The 12,995-nt window shown below is 35.5% G+C and overlaps 1 pseudogene; it reads right to left on the bottom strand.

Annotated features, from left to right (window-relative positions):
- The window catches only part of LOC116742240, a 60,820-nt pseudogene extending 48,200 nt beyond the window's left edge, over nt 1-12,620 (bottom strand).
- Between the last annotated feature and the right edge of the window lie 375 nt (nt 12,621-12,995).

The raw sequence follows: 12,995 nt of genomic DNA, 5'->3' as shown, positions 1-12,995 counted from the left end.
TCAATAGGCTCTCTACTCACTATTGTCAAGTGAGAAAGGGCTGAGAGATTTAACTTTTAACTAGCCACATTTCAGTTGCTAAGATTTCAACAAAAGGGAATCACTCCTTTGCACATATTGATGAAAGCAACGTGAATGTGAATAGGGTGTGTGTGTGTGTGTACGCACATACATATATACACATATATTCAACTTCTATGACAACCATTGAAGAATTAATGATGATACTTCCATACTGTGATTTTAGTGAGAATAAGAACACTATACTTAAAGACCATTTTGAAGAATTATGTGGAATATCTGTGTTATGATATTCAACAGATACATGTTTCTTCCACAAAACAAGAGAAAGACCTTCAAACTATTATAGTTGTAAACACTATGAATTTTACACACTTCACCTAATTTAGTCCAGATAAGAAAGTGTAACTTATACATACCAGTTCTGCTTTATTTACACGTGCAACTTTGTGATGTTACTCATTGACCTTTATATAAGAAACTAATCGATGAATCTATTTTGAACTTCAGACTCAAAGCATTCTATCTTTTGAAGGACTGATAGACATACATTTATCAGATAATATGAATGTTATTTTTCTTTGTATTTTTTTTTGAGCCTGAGTGCCAAAACCACAGAACTAGGTTCAAATGCTTAGTTACAGCAACCATCTCATCCCTTTTCCAGATGCATTTATCTCCCTTCATCATGACCAAAGTCCATGTGTATAAAGAAGTTTATCTTCTTTATTTTAAAAGCTGTTACCAATTTTATGTTTTTAAAATATTAAGCCCCTTTAATTTTGTGAGGTAAATAAGGGGAGAGTCAAATAAACATGTAAGAAGATACAGTCAAAATAGTTGAAATGTAAAAATTGAAATAATTTGAACATAGTATGAATATTGAAATAATAATGGCTAGAATGTGAATATTGAAATAATAGCTAGAAAATGTCACATAACTAGTTTGACTACTATTTTAAATGGGTTGATATTTATTTTTACATTGTTTACAAACATGCTGAAGAGTTGGCTCTTTCAAGTCAATTAGCCTGTTAAATAATACTATTTCAACTGTTATCAGAAGCAGTGAGAAATTACAAGGGGAAAATATAGCATAATTCTCTATGACTGACACTGTTCCAGCAGCATTCGCAATTTAATTTTGAAATATAAGTGATGCCAAAAAATGAAATCACCAAATTTTAACAATAAATATATAGGAGAAATAATTTATTTCTCCTATATATTTATGAGAAATAATTGCTTACCACAATGGTACAGAAAAATTTATTACTATACGATCATTTTACATTATAAAAATAAGACATGCAAAAGGGGTTTAGTTTAGAGAAATTAGCATTATTACTAACATCATTTTGATATAATTGAGAAAAAAATATGAGACGAATGAAAAGTTTTTAGAACATGATATTCAAGAAAGTTTTTAACCTTTGTTTTGTTTTCGGTCATTGTCAAGGTGGTTGTCTCAAGGTCATTGTGCAGTAAGCTATTAGTAAAAACCAAAACATGACTATGTAAATACTGTATGAGTTTCCCACCCTTATACTGAGGACTTTCTCTCAACTGTCTCCTCCTCTTGGTGAAATAACTTCATATTCCCTAATTTCAGCGTATTCCATAATAATATGTCTAACTATAAAATTATGTATTTATACAGTATGTATATATAAAACATACATACATACACACAACACTCAATACTCATGTCAATATTAGGGAAAGTAGGAGATTCTTTAAAATACATTTATAAGAACAAGGAAAAAGAGGCCCAGACAATACAGGTCAGGCAGAGATATCCATTCAGTGTAAACAGAGAGAAGCAGAAGACAGATCACATATTTCATTGAATCTAAAAGTCATTAATTTTAAGATTAAGTATTTTTTCATCACCAAGAAAGGAGAAAAGTTGCAGCCAATTACACTATGACGCATCATTGATTGGAAGATGCATCCTGATGTCAGTATTATTAAATGTGAAAAAGTCCATCTTAGAATCAATGAAATGTATATGTAGTATTTTGTCTCTTTTCTATTTTCAGTGATATCTTTTAAAAATATCCATTTTCAAAGATTACTATTTTAGATTAACATTAAAGATAAGCTTTGGCTTCAAACAACTGAAATATTAAATGAGAATGTTGATAAGCTGCAAAAGTTTCCTTTTCTAATGAGTTATTGCTGAAGTCTAAAATGTGTTCAGTGCCTTCTTAAAGAAAAAGCTTCCTTTGCCAATAAACAAGTCACAGATTTGACAGAAATGAGTGCTCATTATTCATGTCTGGAACTTCATGGGATCAACCCCGAGTTAATAATTAATGAAGAATTGGGAACCTATTTGTCTATTTTGTTTGTTTCTTCTAGATTAGTGTTTGAAGTGCAAATCTCTATTATTAGACTAATTTCTCCCTCCAATTTAGAACCCTTCAACAAATGTGTTATTCAGTCTTCAAAACAAATGCATTTACCTTGCTCAAATTAATGGGACTCTTAGGCATCTGAATCTTCCTTCCAAATTCGTAGTTCTTTTCATTAGCTGTTACATAATTAAATAGTGCAGTCTGCTATCTCACCATAGTACAGATTTTAAGCCCAACTCTTCCTTTTCTAATCAATGCTAAATGTTAACTCTTGGAGATAAAAAGGTCAAAGTCAAATAGGGTTATTGTAGGTTTCATTAATAGCATGACAGCTTTGAGTTATGAGCATAGTTTGTAAATTATAGTATGGATATCAGTTTATTAATTCATCTTCAAACTATATCTAATTCTATTAGAATTAGAGTAGGCTGAAAAGAGAGAAAATCCAACTTTAGTTAGTGTAAAATTAGAATAAGTCCTTATGCATGTTGCTTCTTTAAAAATTATATTTTAAAATATGAAATAACTATCCAGTAAATTGGATCTATGTCTGTCTGCTACTATATAGCTAACAGTAAAACAAGATCCCTCCTCTGAGCTGATGACATAGTGTTACCATGATGCCTGTGACCTGATTGAGACACTGACTATTTGAGTTACATAGTATAAAGAGCACACCACTAGCAACTGTTCTAAGATCTCGGCACCTCACCTGTTGGATGTTACATCAGCAGTCCCCAATCTTTTTGGCACCAGGGACCAGTTTTGTGGAAGACAATTTTCCACGGACAGGGGGGTCAGGGGATGGCTCAGGCGGTAATGCAAGCGATGGGGAGCAATGGGGAGCGGCAGATGAAGCTTTGCTCAATAGTCCGCCACTCACCTCCTGCTGTGCGGGCGGGTTCCTAACAGGCCAAGGACCAGTACTGTTCCATGGCCCCAGAGGTTGTGTTACATGACAAGAGAACAACATATGTGAGCTGTAATGTGGCTGCCATGAAAATCATTTACCCGAGTTAAGACGTACTGCTTTACTCAGGGCTTTTAGAGTAGAATAATTAAGACTTCCATTTAAAAATTAATTTTTGAATTAAAAAAACCTGCAATCAGTATTATTGTTTACTCTTTTATTCCGTGTCACATTTAATCTTTGTGCCTCAATTTCCTCATCCAAAGGGACAATAATATACCAGCTTGGCCTACTTCTTAGGGTTGTTATATCAAATGAGATAGTGTATTGGAAAGTATTGATACCTTACACTCCTGCCATAAGGCAATATGTGGGATACAACATGATTAAATGGCATAAAATAAGGAGCTGCATTTTTTTTCAAGGTTAATGAGCTGACTGGGGTGAACTCAGCTAGCCTCTAAGAAATTCCATCCCAATGGGTCCATGTCCTGTGTATGGTCTAGTGCCACCTGGTGGCAGATTTGACTTTTGGTTTAAATATTGGTGGGAGTAATTCTGGGTTCTGTGGCTGGTTGGAAACTGCAAGACTGCAGCAGGGGCTCCAAAAATCTGTTTGTTGTCTGTTCCACCCATATTGAGGATATCGGGGACAGGTAATAGTGGGAATGAGAGACTCAACTTACACCTCCTCAGCTGCTGCTGCTGTTTTCCTATACCAACCTATTCTTCTCCTTCTGCCCATCCCCACGCCAAAAGATCAGTCTATTCCAGCTGGAGGACATAAGGTGAGTGAGTGGAAGACAAGAGCCATTCCACCATCAACAACTGGATTATATCTAAATGTGAATAGACAGTATTTTTCCTTTGGGTGATCTTCAAACTACAAAGTAACATGAATAAAGTATTATAATACAAATACTATGATGACAATATCTAGAAGTTTCTGTAATACATTTTATCTGAAAAACACTGCCATTAAAAAAAAAACTTTGTCTTTTCATGTTAACATTTGTACTTTTTATTAGCGGAAATATGGAAATACTGGTTTTCAACTCACCTTTTAAAATCCCCCAAACCTACTTAAAGAAGAGGCTAGCTGTGTGACAACTGAACCCACAAATGTAAAATTATCTAAAACATCACCTTGTGGCTTCATCTGACTGCAAAAGATACTGGGAAACTTAATCCCTGATGGGCAGTCACTTCCCAGCAAGAATTCTGCACAACAGAATGGAAAACCGTTATTCAGTGGACAGCTCAACACCTCTGCCACACCTATTTGCCAAGCTTTTATATATTTTGAGCACCACGTGGGGTGTTTTATAAATTTGTAAATTGATTAATAACATTTAAACATTTGAAGATTTCACCAAAACAGATTTTCATAATTCCTTCTTCTCTTGGAAAAAAAATCAGATGATCTGGCAAAACTGGGCCCCCACTTCCTCTGGGCAACAATTGGTTGAAGGTGAGACGCAGCTGGCTGCATGCTCTCCAGTTTGCTGGAAGAAGTACCTGACCAGCTTCACTCATTAATTTGCCCTCCTAAACCTGCAGTCACTGAATTTGGGACCACTGACAAATCATCAGATGAAAAACTTTTCAAAACACTGGGAAATTCTAAGTTTTAGGGGATATTCAGAGAAAGAAGAGTCACTTAGTATAGGTGGCTTTTCTGTGCAAACTGCTCCAAATATAAAATTCAGAGCATGTGTAGAGAAAAATAGTAGGCATATAATGTCTACGTTAAAATCAAGTTAAGGATAAATGCATTTACATTTAGAAAGAGGGGGAAAAGGGAGTAAAAGAGATGAAGGAGGAAAAAGACAGGGTTAGGGATAAGCAGAAATGTAAAGAAACAGAGGGACTTCCCTGGTGGTCCACTGGTTAAGACTCTGTGCTCCAAATGCAGGGGGCCTGGGTTCGACCCCTGGTCAGGGAACTAGATCCTGAATGCCACAATTAAAGATCTTGCATGCCACAATGAAGATCCCATGTGCCACAACTAAGACCCGGCGCCAGCCAAATAAATATTTTAAAAAATATAATGAGAAGACAACTTTTTTCAAGTAGAGAGAGATGTCGGCAGCATTCAAAGAATTTGAAGGAATCTAATAAGTAGAAGTTTTCCTAGTATTTCATGTATTTAGCAATGTTTATCCAGCAAGAGATAACAATATAATGATGATGATGAATGATATTAATTCATAATGACAACTAAGATTTATGGAGTTCTTACTCTTTGCTAGCATTACACTAAGTGCTTTTTATGGATTGTTTCATTTGATCATTTCAGAATTATGGCTTAAAATCCACATAAAAGTATTGATTGCTTGCCTATGTGACAACAGGCAGACTGAAATGCAGAGATGTCCAGTGAGTTACAAAGTTCCTCTCTCCATGAGGGGAGCTTAAACAATTTCAATAAATTCTTGATTGGCTGCCCTAATGGACAAGAGAAGTAGTGAGAAACACTAAAGTAGTAGAAACTCTAAAGTTTGCTTCATAATTTATTATATGATATTACTTTGTAATAGATCGTCCTTGAAAAATATTTTGTTGAGTTGAATATTACATTTTTTGTAACGTCTTTTATCTATGGTAGCAATGGTAGAGAGCTAAGAAGATTCTAATGTAGAAAATCGACCCAGCTGTCATCATCGTTGGGTATTATTTTCAAAGACAATACTCTTCAGAAGTTCAAAGATGTGTTGCTTCTACCTACTCATCATTTCCTTTAACAAGTGGTTTTCTTTCACATTACACAAAGTTCACTTATTTAAATTATTAACAACTATCTAGGGATGTGAAGGCATACTAATGATTAATGTTAAGCGTGTGAATTTAGGTTTAATACTAGGAAATAAAAGAGGAACTTGAAATTTAGATAGAAATCTAAAAATCAGTGTTGTTTTTTTCCAAGAATGTTGGCTACATTTTCCTTCTAAATGATATTTGGAATGTAAATTCTATACAGAAACTTAAAAAAAAAAAGAAACACCTGTGATTAGCCTGACATTGTCTTTTTGCTAAATAATAAGCAAGGTACTAAGCTTGTGGATATTATATGTAAATAAAAGAATAAGAGGAATATTGAGATAATGCTTCCAGCAGCAATAATTTCAGGTCACTGAAGTCTTAGAAGTGATTTTTCTACCAGAAAGTCTTGAGAAATTATAAATTAGATAGGTTCACAAGACTGTTCTTGAGTGTTATATTTTTGTTGTTAAAGATTCTTGCCTTGTTGCATCTAAGGACTATCAAATTATTTCGTTATTCACCTCAAAATCTTCCAAGCATCCTTTCTTCTTTTCTGAGAATTTTAATTGAATTTAGTGCATAAGAAATTGGATTGTCATCTCTAGAAAGTAATGATATGTTAGAATTTTAAAGTTTCCTTTAACAACTGAAAACTGTTGTACGTTTATTTATCCTGCTACTTTTTAAAAACCGAAGTTGAAATGAGGCATCATCCAAAGATAAAAACCCTAAATTGGAAAGTTTTTTTTTTTTTACAAGAAAAGCTTATTTTGGTTTGTGTTGAAATATTTGTCACTCTCATAAGAGTTTCATAACATGTAATCATAGAGTATATCTCATTCTCATTATTTTTACCACACATAAACAATAGTAAAAAGATGCAAGGCTCCATTTCATGCAAATACACTTTGAATTTCATTAGTTCCTTGTTTTGAAACAAGATCTTGGTCCATTCTCCCATTTTTCTCCTTACCCAATCTATAAAGCCATATGTTTTGATCATTTACCCAATCCGGGACATGCATTTTCAAGCATTCCTCCCACACACTTAGAAAGTGTTGAAGACTTATCACATCACTCCCCTGAAAAGTCAGGCTCATTGGCAAGCCAGGGGAATGTGGAGAATATTTCACTTGAAGAGCTGCCCTTGAAAGTCCAGCAGTGGACTGGCCATTGTTTCAGCTGAGAGTCGCTGATATAGTTGAGAAAAAAACACGGCCAAGAAAGGAGAATGTGCTGCTGCATCAAGCAAAGGGCCCTCAACCCCCTCCTTAAGAATACATGAGGATGGAGGACAGAGTTAAAGCATCCTGACTGACTGCTCACATCACATCTATTTCCTCTCACCTTTGTGCCTGAATGATGGAAATGACACAAACACCAATATCTAAGCTCCAGTCAAATTCTAATAGGAGACTTCAAATGGACCCCAGGGAATAAGGTAGCTCAGGTGTATCCATTCCCAGAATTTAAGAACAAATGTTAGAGCCAGATAGCAGTGTAGTTGACCCTTGAATAACATGGGTTTGACTTGTGCAGGTCCACTTATACACAGTTTGTTTGTTTTTTTATAGTAAATACTGCAGTACTACACGATCTGTGGTTGGTTGAATCTGTGGATGTGGAACTGTGGGGATAGAGAAACTGCATAAATGGAGGGCCAACTCTAAGATATATGAAGATTTTCAACTTCTCAGAGGGTCAGCTCCCCAATCCCCACATTGTTCAAGGGTCAACTGTAATCACAATTTAAGATGAATAAAGGAAAAAATAAGAAAGTCTATATTGCAGAAAAATGGAGCGAAAAGGAAAGCAAGCATAGCACGGTATGCTATGTTTGATTGATAAAAAATGTCTGTTTAAAGAAGATTTTTTCCCCCAGATAACAGAGGAAATATTGGATAACATTACCTCCTTAAAGGAAATTAAAGAAAATACTGATTTTGTGCAATGGAGTTGGCAATGAGATGATTAAAAAAAACATGCTGGAATGAAAGGGAAGTTAGCATAAGATACATTAAGGAGGAAAATGACACTGACGATCTTAAAACTGCTTTGGAGGCAGAAAAGAGAAGTAACAATGTAAAAGCCTCTGAATGGATAACGGATTTCAGAATATCACACAGTTCAAAAGCATGTGATTGAATACATGATAATCAAAATTGTAGAATGTAATGGAAATCCATCACTGAGATAATAGTCATGCTTGAATATGAAACAATAAGAAATTCAACAGACAAAAATTCAAAGATAAACTATTCCTGAGTTGAATGAAACCTAAAACTATGGATTCATGGGGCTTATCATATAGAGAAAAATATATTAAAGATCAGCTAACACTCAGAAACATTTTAATGAACTTACTGATCTCTTAAGAATAAGGAAAGAATCCTTCATATATCTAGACCAGAAGGTTACCTATGAGTGAAAAAATTAGTCTTGCTTTAAACTGTCAGCAAAAATAGCTGCTATATGAAAGTGTACTTTATACGGAATGTTCATATACTATGTTTCCATACAGTCCTGTCAAGGCAAAGACAACAGAGACTCGATTATGTGAAGATTCAGGAATATACCATGTATATGTACATCCTGATGAATCTACTTAAATATATAATTCAGTGCAATGAAAAATAATCAAAATGTAAACTTTATGAAAGTTTAGCTCTGTATATGTTTGAACACAAAATTAACATTAAATGGTTATGTTATAAATTATATACGTAATAATATATATATTAGTTGTTAAGAAGAAAAGCTGTATATGATAATAATATTATGGGGACCAAAATCCTATAATATAGTGTGACAAACCCCCCAGAAGGAAGGAGATGAAAAATGGCAAGATTAAATATCTTAATTTTCTCATATATCATTAAGGAAGAGATTCGTTACATCCTGTTGCAATGTAGAAAGAATATACATTGAAAATTATAAACAGTATTTTAAGTTATAATATACTTCCTAAATTACAAAGCAGAAAATAAAATAAGCTCTTTCTAAAAACTGGAAAAGAAAATAATAATAAATGAATAATGAAAATATAATTAAATAAACCATAATACAAATTGTCTTATAACTACTGCTCCAGCGGGAAGAAAAAAACAAAACACTGATTAAAATCAAAGGATGCAAACTGATTGATATGAGGAGGGGGAACCCAGCTATATAGGTACCTACAAGTGATCTGCTTTAAAAATAAATGAAAACCAAAAAATCCACAAAATTTTTTATATATATATATATATATATATATATAATCTTAACTTGGTGTGTGTAATATAGATACACACACCAACTAAATGCAAACAAAAAGAAAGGCTCAAAATATCAATATCAAAGGAAGTTATATATAATAACTTTATACTGATGAAGGGTTAAATTCATAATGGAGATCTAGATGTCATGAATATTTATGCTTCTAAAAATATTATATAAAATATATAAAGCAAAACCCTCAGAAATATAAGGGAAAATAATAAGAAACACAGTAATAATGGATTATTTTTATTTAATTTTCTCAATCTTTGACAAAGAAGACAAAATATGACTAAGGATATTAAAACTATTTCTCTCTATATATTATACAGAACACACTTGTTTTTCTAGTCACCATTTTATGAAATTGATGTCTTGTAAGACAATAAGCATATCTCAATCAATTCAGACAACTAGAAACTAGGTAGACCAAATACTTTAAATAAAATACAATAATACTATAAATAAAAACATAGGAAAAATTAAAATTCAAACATAATTAGTTTTTCAAAAATCTCTCAGAATTCCACTTCCATCATGATAAAGTAAGCCATCACAGACCAACCCTGACACTGATGACAACTACAAATTCTGAACAAGACACCAAAAAAACCCAAAACAACCCCCCCCCCCACCACTATCTAGTGATTCTAAAAAGGAAACCAAAGCAGGCAAGTAGGTGAGGGGAATCTAAACTTGAAGAAGTAACAGGCACAGAGGTGATTTTTTGAATTCTATGTAACTTTGCCCTAAAGATGGGCCACAGCCTGGGAGGATAAAACTCTGACAGATCACCATCTCTTTGACCAGAGGAACTAAGGAAAGGACCTGGGAAATCACAGCCAACTTCCAGATTGTCAGGGGGGAATTCCAGAGAGGAGAGAGCAGAAGGAAGAGCTCCGCTAATTCTGGGTATGAAGACTGAACTTGCATACGATCTTCCCTAAAGCCCATATGCATGAGACAGAGTAAGAATTTAAAGTGAGACCAGCTAGTAAGACCATTTTTTTTCTCCTTTAAGCTGCTCAGGATCAGCCATGGAGTAGGCAGATAACTAGGCTGCAAGAGATTGCAGTCAATATGACGCAGTGAACATATGTACATGAAAGGTACGTGAGAGAGTGGAGACTAAGATGATTCCCAGGGTTTGCTTTGTGTGACCAGGTGGACAGTGCTGTGCAGGTGGCAGGAAGATTTCCTTTGGGGAAATGTTAGGTTTGTGATACCTATGAGATTGTCGAGTGGAGACTTCTAATACTGGTAGTTGAAAAAAAAAAAGAAAAGTATATATATATGTGTGTGAGTGAGTGTGTGTGTGTGTGTGTGTGTGTGTGTGTGTGTGTGTGTGTAGCAAAAGAAAGATTATTAGAGGTATATATTTGAGAGCCACTAGAGTATAAGGTATAATTGAAACTATGGAAAAACACAGAAATTTCCCAGGAAGAGTGACTTTTATTGGTGAGCATCCTTACTGAGGACCTAAAGAATGCATCATATTTACTCACTTTTTCACCCAGGTACTGGTGTTATACGTACTGCATTAGGCACTAAATATACAACTGTAAACTCTTAGCCAAATGTAACTTACTCCTCCCAAATAAGTTTTAGAAATGTTTAATTAGCACAGATTTCTCTACTGCAGAATTGCTCAGTTCCTGTATTCATTTTTCATTGCTATGTAACAAATTAATACAAACTTAACATTTTAAAACAATACTATACCTTTACTATCTCACGATTTCTGTATGTTAGAAATGCCAGGCTGCATTCTTATCCTGAGGATTGATTGGGGGAAGAATCCACTTCCAAGCTCACTCAGGTTGATGACAGAATTAATTTCCTTGCAGTTGTAGGACAGAGGGCCTGGCTTCTTCCTGGCTCTCAGGTGGAGGCCACCCTCAGCTTCTAGAGGCTACCAGAACTTCCTAGAGGTTGCCTTCCTAGTTCCTTGCCAAGTGGCTTTTCCAACATGGTCATTTACTTCTTCAAACCAGCAGGGAGTGTCTCTAGAGATTTACTCCAGGTGCTAGCAAGGTAGTGTCTTACATAGCATAACGTGATCATAGAAGTAACATGCTATTACCTTTGCCACATTCTATTGGTTCCAAGTGTTGAAGAGGAAGAAATTTTCCTCTATCCTTCTAGGTTCTTCTGGCTGGTCTAAGAATTAAGTTGACATGAGACAGATGACAGTAGAAAAACAAAAGCGTGATAACATGTATACACAGGAAAGACCCAGGAGAACTGAGTAACCTGTCAAAATGGTCAAAACTCTCATCTTAAATACCATCCTTAGCTAAAGACCAAAGAGAATACTGGCAGTAGTGATTTGGGACTTCAAAGGGGAGGACCGCAATTCACATGCAGATGGAGAGCAAATGTTTAGGAAACAAATGTTTGCTGGACCATGCAGAGACAATGGACACAAAGAGGAATTTTAACAGACTTTGCTAGTTTCCTCCCTGTCCAACACCTGGTTCACACTATAGTTACTTGTGGAGATAACTTCCTTCCTGGAGCAGGTCCTCTATCTACATTCTTTTAGGCAGTTAGGGGGAAGGTCAAAGTTTCTTCCTGAGTCTTTTGAGTCTTGATTGTTTTCAGCTCGAAATAATCCATGCGCCAAAGGGACATTTTGGGGTGGCAAATTTTGCTCCCCTACAGAAGCAAGCCAAAGGTCCCACACTCAATGGAAGAAGAAATAAGGGCATGAACATCTGGAGACAGAGATCTTGAGAGAAGCTTAGAGTGTGTCCACCATATTTCCTTAAGTTGGCATTGTGCGTATCTGTAACCCAGAAGGACCTACAGGGGCTTTCCTGGGGCAGACCCCTCCCCCATATTCTCTGCTTTAGCTCCTCTCTGAAGTACTCAGATAATAGTATCTCCTGCATATTTCCTGAGTTTTTCAGATGCCAAAAACTACCACCAAATAGAAGAAATTAACTACTTGGTGATCTTGAGCATGTAGTTCCCAGACCTACTGGCACCTAAGGATTGATAATGTTAACACCTGTGACACTGTCCTGCTACCTCACCATCAACCAATCAGAGAATTTTGCACAAGCTGGTCACATACACTGTGACCCGCCCCCACTCACCTGGCCTCTAAAAATGCTCTGCTGAAACCCTTCTGAGAGTTCGGGGGTTTTTGGGCATGAGCCACCCACCTCCTTGCATGGTCCTGCAATAAACCTTTCTCTGCTCCAAACTGATGGTTTGGTTGGCTTGGCCTCACCGTGCATTGGGCCCATGAGCTTGCGTTCCGTGACATATCCACACATCTGGGAAATAAATGCTTCCAGCATGTTTTGTCACCCGACATTTTTGACTAGAGATACTAGTGTTACAAAAAACACATTCAGGGAATACTAGCTGAGAAGGAAGTAAGCCCCATGTACAACAAATACATTTGTATCCCTGTTCATCTTCACTGAAGGTCAAGCCATAACAAGTATCATTATAAAAATTTATTTGTCCAGCTGCTCAGTGGAATCATTGCTTCTTACCACTATAATTGAGTTTATTCCAGCCTTTTATGTTATTATTACATTAAGAATAAGAACTCCAGTTTCGTGAACTTGTGTCCCCACATTGTAATACTTTTTCATGAAGAATATCTCATTATGAATTTTTGAGGCTTGTATCCCAAGAGGCCCCATTTTTCCTTGAGATTCTGCCCA

The sequence above is a fragment of the Phocoena sinus genome, chromosome 17, assembly GCF_008692025.1.
Source record: "Phocoena sinus isolate mPhoSin1 chromosome 17, mPhoSin1.pri, whole genome shotgun sequence".
Lineage (NCBI taxonomy): Eukaryota > Metazoa > Chordata > Mammalia > Artiodactyla > Phocoenidae > Phocoena > Phocoena sinus.
The sequence above is the reverse complement of the archived record's forward strand: the minus strand, read 5'-3'. Positions and strand labels throughout refer to the sequence as shown.